Source organism: Lithobates pipiens, unplaced genomic scaffold (genome assembly GCF_037356315.1).
Source record: "Lithobates pipiens isolate NorthernLeopardFrog02 unplaced genomic scaffold, aLitPip1_a1.2 Scaffold_24, whole genome shotgun sequence".
Classification (NCBI taxonomy): Eukaryota; Metazoa; Chordata; class Amphibia; order Anura; family Ranidae; genus Lithobates; species Lithobates pipiens.
This window is the reverse complement of record NW_027507786.1, coordinates 22724852-22730851: the sequence shown is the minus strand read 5'-3', so window position 1 is coordinate 22730851 and position 6000 is coordinate 22724852. Positions and strand designations below refer to the sequence as shown.

Below are 6000 nucleotides of genomic sequence, written 5' to 3'. Positions count from 1 at the left end.
TCGATCGGTGAGGGAAGAGAAATCCATTTATTATCTGTACATTGCCGAGCGCTGTCCTCGCCTGACGCACAGCGACGCTCACCGCGCAATTCTCACCTTCACTTCATCCCCTAAATGGCGGGTCCCTTCCGGGGTGGGGGTCCCTTCCGGGGTGGGGGTCTCTTCCTGGGGGGGTCTCTTCCTGGGGGGGGGTCTCTTCCGGGGGGGGAGGGGTCTCTTCCAGAGGGGATTGGTACCCGTCTGGTGGGATGTTTGTAGTACATAGAGGAGGGCCCCATCCATCATGGTGATAAAACGTCATATACAGAACTATGACGGGGCCTTCTCTGTCCTCAGTCCTCTGCTCTGTCCTCAGTCCTCTGCTCTGTCCTCAGTCCTCTGCCCTGTCCTCAGTCCTCTGCCCTGTCCTCAGTCCTCTGCTCTGTCCTCAGTCCTCTGCTCTGTCCTCAGTCCTCTGCTCTGTCCTCAGTCCTCTGCCCTGTCCTCAGTCCTCTGCTCTGTCCTCAGTCCTCTGCTCTGTCCTCAGTCCTCTGCTCTGTCCTCAGTCCTCTGCCCTGTCCTCAGTCCTCTGCCCTGTCCTCAGTCCTCTGCCCTGTCCTCAGTCCTCTGCCCTGTCCTCAGTCCTCTGCCCTGTCCTCAGTCCTCTGCCCTGTCCTCAGTCCTCTGCCCTGTCCTCAGTCCTCTGCCCTGTCCTCAGTCCTCTGCCCTGTCCTCAGTCCTCTGCTCTGTCCTCAGTCCTCTGCTCTGTCCTCAGTCCTCTGCCCTGTCCTCAGTCCTCTGCCCTGTCCTCAGTCCTCTGCCCTGTCCTCAGTCCTCTGCCCTGTCCTCAGTCCTCTGCCCTGTCCTCAGTCCTCTGCCCCTGTCCTCAGTCCTCTGCTCTGTCCTCAGTCCTCTGCTCTGTCCTCAGTCCTCTGCTCTGTCCTCAGTCCTCTGCTCTGTCCTCAGTCCTCTGCTCTGTCCTCAGTCCTCTGCTCTGTCCTCAGTCCTCTGCTCTGTCCTCAGTCCTCTGCTCTGTCCTCAGTCCTCTGCCCTGTCCTTAGTCCTCTGCCCTGTCCTTAGTCCTCTGCCCTGTCCTTAGTCCTCTGCCCTGTCCTCAGTCCTCTGCCCTGTCCTCAGTCCTCTGCCCTGTCCTCAGTCCTCTGCATGCAGGGTGTCACTGTACTCTTCATGCAGAAAACTAATAGCAAATATTCTCTGCTCCGATTTGTGTGATGACTCTTCCACACAAAGAGTCATCACACTCTGGTCTTTGAACACTGCAAGCCTGATTTCAACTTTCAGCTGGTGTGTGGTGACTGCTAATTGTACGGAATGATCTGGAATGGTGTCTGATAGCTTTAGAAGGGAGAGATTGCCAGTGTGGGGGGGGGGGGGGGGGGGGGGCAGGGCACACGGATCTGATCACCTATGGAATATATTTATAAATGTTACTTTTTCTGTCTTTTCACATATTTGGGAAATAAAAGAAACATTTCATCGTTTATAATAAACATAAATCAGCAGTGCTGGAAAAAGTATTCATACCCCTTGAAATTTCCCACATTCTGTCATGTTACACCCAAAAACGTAAATGTATTTTATCGGGATTTTATGTGATGGACCAACACAAAGTGGAGGGGAATGTCGATCTCTGGAGGTCTCTCGGGACTTGTAGAGAGTCGTCTATCTGGCTGGTCAGAGAGCTGTTCCAGGCTTGTTGGGTTTCATCAGTGCGGGACATGGAAGGGCGGATATAGACGGGGTAGGGAACGCTGTGCGCCCGCTCTCTGTACACCCCATTCTCATCACCTCCTCTTCTTCTTCTTCCTGCAGATCAGTTTAATGAATTCACCAGACGCCCACCAGTGACTCCGCCCACCCGCCCGCTATCCTCCGCTAATTGTAAGTAGTTCCTTTACTTCTCTTTATACAGATGCAGTGCAGCCTGGGAAATCTAGAGTCTGATTGGTCGGATCAACCGGTCCTACTAACACCCGTGTAGTGTACAGGCCAATCCGCTGAATGGAAGCTTTAAAGTAGAACTAAAGGCATCGCTCCCAACTGTCCCGGATTTTGAGGGACTGTCCCGGATTTTGAGGGACTGTCCCGGATTTTGAGGGACTGTCCCGGATTTTAGAGTAATGTCCCTCTGTCCCTCATTCCACCTCCATTTGTCCCTCATTTTGGTCTGAACTCTATAGTTGTATATAAAATGCACTTTTTATCCATCAAAAACTGTTTCCCAGAGCTAAACCTTTCATCTGATTTTTAAATTGCTGCATTTGTAAATTTTAAAAGCCGATATAAAGGAATATTAGTGGTAAAAAAAAAACACTTGTGGGTTTAAAAAAATCCATTTTTTTTTCTTGTACAATTCTCCTTTGGGAGGGACGTGGCAGGGGGAGTGGCAGGGGGCGTGTCCTATGCCTGCATACTTTTTGCTGATAGGTGTCCCTCGTTCCCATCTCAAAAAGTTGGGAGGTGGCAAAACTTTTTCTTCATGTTGGATGGAGTGGAGAGGGATTAGACCCCCTGTGTCCCCAATAGGGAGATTCACACCTCTCTATTTGTCCTGTTTATCATTAGCATTGAAAGTGAAATTAAAAAGAAAACCCCAAATTTTAGGTTGTCCCCAGAAAATTAATGGAGGAGAAATCATTCAATGGGGACACCAGTTCTGGTGACCTGGTGGGGGGGGGGGGGTCCCCAAGGAACAAGGAATTCCCTTAAGTGGCAAGGATTTCCTCTGACTTCTTGTTTGGCTATGGGACAGGAAGTAAAGAGAAATCTCCGCAATGGGACACGAATGGCAAAAAGAAAAAAAAAAAAAAGACAGGGGGTCTACTCCATCCAAAATGAAAAAAAAAAAGGTTTTGCCCATATTTCTACTTTAACTCCAGTTTCGGATGGAGCGGGGGAAGGTTGAAAGACCCCCATCAAGTGTTACTGATGTTCTCTGTGTCACGCAGACAGGAAGTGAGGATAAATATTGTCAATGTGGACACAGAGCAATACAAATCTGATAGCTGATCTAACCCCCCTCCCCCCCCCCCTCCATCCAAATCTGAAAAACTGAGACAATAATGTTGGGTACATTTTATTCAAAGTGTTGGTGGAACAATTTGAATCTTCCTGTGTGTGCGCTGGTGGTACAGACCGGTTAAATCTGACCTCTGGGGATCATAAATCCATCGGTCATGTGACGTCTTCTCCCAGATCTGTGCCGTCATCCAGTGTGAGACTTCCTGTAATAAAGACCGCCCACTGCTGTCCTCTCTCCTTGTGCAGGGAGACTGGTCTGGGCTCCGCCCCTTCCTGTAGTTTTCTCTAGTGGGTGGAGCCTGCTGGGGCCCTCCCACAGCTCTGCTCCCTCTCCTTGTGCAGGGAGACTGGTCTGGTCTCCGCCCCTCCTGTCGTTTTCTGTAGTGGGTGGAGCATGCTAGGGCCCTCCCACAGCTCTGCACAATGATGATATCACAGCTACTTTTACAAGGTAATATCTGGATTTGCATGGTGAATTTGATGCATGCAAAATGAATTTTTATATCCTGTGTGATTATTGAGAAAAATATTTAAATAAAAGTTTTTGTGCCCGAAGTTCCGCTTTAATACTGATGGAGGCCGGATCTTCAGCGCTGTCCTCGGTTTGTGAGGCTGACCGCGCTGATTGCTGACCGCGCTGATTGTTCAATCTCCTTTAGATCCACCAGCAACTATAAAGCACCAGATTGGATAAAACTGAATCAGAAAGGCGGGACCTCACATGACACAGTAGATGTAAAGGAGATTGTACAGTTACATTGTAACATGTATGGCCAGCTTTGTGTTATCAGATGCAATGTGTTTCCCCCGGACTGTCCTCCAGATCGCCCACTTTTGTGGACTTGAGTGATAAGACCTCAGTCCATAGAGGGCGACATTCTGAATATTATACTTATCAGCCCTTAGAGCCCTGGTGGCCAGCATGTGACCCTTCTGGTACTTGTGGTTGGCCCTCGGGTCCCAGCACCCAGTAGTGGTGTCATTGTAGAGGGGTGTAATGTCTGTGATCTCTAGCAGTCTCCTGTAACATCCCCCCAGTCTCTAAAATTCTCCTCCAGACTATCGCTTTAATGTTCCCCCCATCTCTGATCATCCCCAGCAATGAGCCCCCCATCTCTGATCATCCCCAGCAATGAGCCCCCCATCTCTGATCATCCCCAGCAATGAGCCCCCCATTTCTGATCATCCCCAGCAATGTGCCCCCCATCTCTGATCATCCCCAGCAATGTGCTCCCCATCTCTGATCATCCCCAGCAATGTGCTCCCCATCTCTGATCATCCCCAGCAATGTGCTCCCCATCTCTGATCATCCCCAGCAATGAGCCCCCCATCTCTGATCATCCCCAGCAATGTGCTCCCCATCTCTGATCATCCCCAGCAATGTGCCCCCCATCTCTGACCATCCCCAGCAATGTGCCCCCCATCTCTGATCATCCCCAGCAATGTGCTCCCCATCTCTGATCATCCCCAGCAATGTGCCCCCATCTCTGATCATCCCCAGCAATGAGCCCCCCATCTCTGATCATCCCCAGCAATGAGCCCCCCATCTCTGATCATCCCCAGCAATCAGCCCCCCATCTCTGATCATCCCCAGCAATGTGCCCCCCATCTCTGATCATCCCCAGCAATGTGCCCCCCATCTCTGATCATCCCCAGCAATGTGCTCCCCATCTCTGATCATCCCCAGCAATGTGCCCCCCATCTCTGACCATCCCCAGCAATGTGCCCCCCCATCTCTGATCATCCCCAGCAATGTGCTCCCCATCTCTGATCATCCCCAGCAATGTGCCCCCCATCTCTGATCATCCCCAGCAATGTGCTCCCCATCTCTGATCATCCCCAGCAATGTGCCCCCATCTCTGACCATCCCCAGCAATGTGCCCCCCATCTCTGATCATCCCCAGCAATGTGCCCCCCACCTCTGACCATCTCCAGCCTTGTGTCCCCATCTCTGACCATCTCCAGCCTTGTGTCCCCATCTCTGACCATCTCCAGCCTTGTGTCCCCATCTCTGACCATCTCCAGCCTTGTGTCCCCCATCTCTGACCATCTCCAGCCTTGTGTCCCCCATCTCTGACCATCTCCAGCCTTGTGTCCCCATCTCTGACCATCTTCAGCCTTGTGTCCCCCCATCTCTGACCATCTCCAGCCTTGTGTCCCCCCCATCTCTGACCATCTCCAGCCTTGTGTCCCCCATCTCTGACCATCTCCAGCCTTGTGTCCCCCATCTCTGACCATCTCCAGCCTTGTGTCCCCCCATCTCTGACCATCTCCAGCCTTGTGTCCCCCATCTCTGACCATCTCCAGCCTTGTGTCCCCCATCTCTGACCATCTCCAGCCTTGTGTCCCCCATCTCTGACCATCTCCAGCCTTGTGTCCCCCATCTCTGACCATCTCCAGCCTTGTGTCCCCCTTCTCTGACCATCTCCAGCCTCGTGTCCCCCATCTCTGACCATCTCCAGCCTTGTACCCCCATCTCTGACCATCTCCAGCCTTGTACCCCCATCTCTGACCATCTCCAGCATTGTGTCCCCCATCTCTGACCATCTCCAGCCTTGTGTCCCCCATCTCTGACCATCTCCAGCCTTGCGTCCCCCATCTCTGACCATCTCCAGCCTTGTGTCCCCCTTCTCTGACCATCTCCAGCCTTGTACCCCCATCTCTGACCATCTCCAGCCTTGTACCCCCATCTCTGACCATCTCCAGCCTTGTACCCCCATCTCTGACCATCTCCAGCATTGTGTCCCCCATCTCTGACCATCTCCAGCCTTGTGTCCCCCCATCTCTGACCATCTCCAGCCTTGTGTCCCCCCATCTCTGACCATCTCCAGCCTTGTGTCCCCCCATCTCTGACCATCTCCAGCCTTGTGTCCCCCATCTCTGACCATCTCCAGCCTTGTGTCCCCCATCTCTGACCATCTCCAGCCTTGTGTTCCCCATCTCTGACCATCTCCAGCCTTGTGTCCCCCCATCTCTGAC

General features: G+C 52.3%; 1 protein-coding gene across 1 annotated transcript in view; it reads left to right on the top strand.

Annotated features, from left to right (window-relative positions):
• The first annotated feature begins 1810 nt into the window (after positions 1–1810).
• The window catches only part of SOX6 (SRY-box transcription factor 6), a 416902-nt gene continuing 412712 nt past the window's right edge, over positions 1811–6000 (top strand). Inside the window, 1 exon segment of the mRNA XM_077453685.1 lies at positions 1811–1881. The gene's annotated coding sequence lies outside the window, so the exon portion shown is untranslated.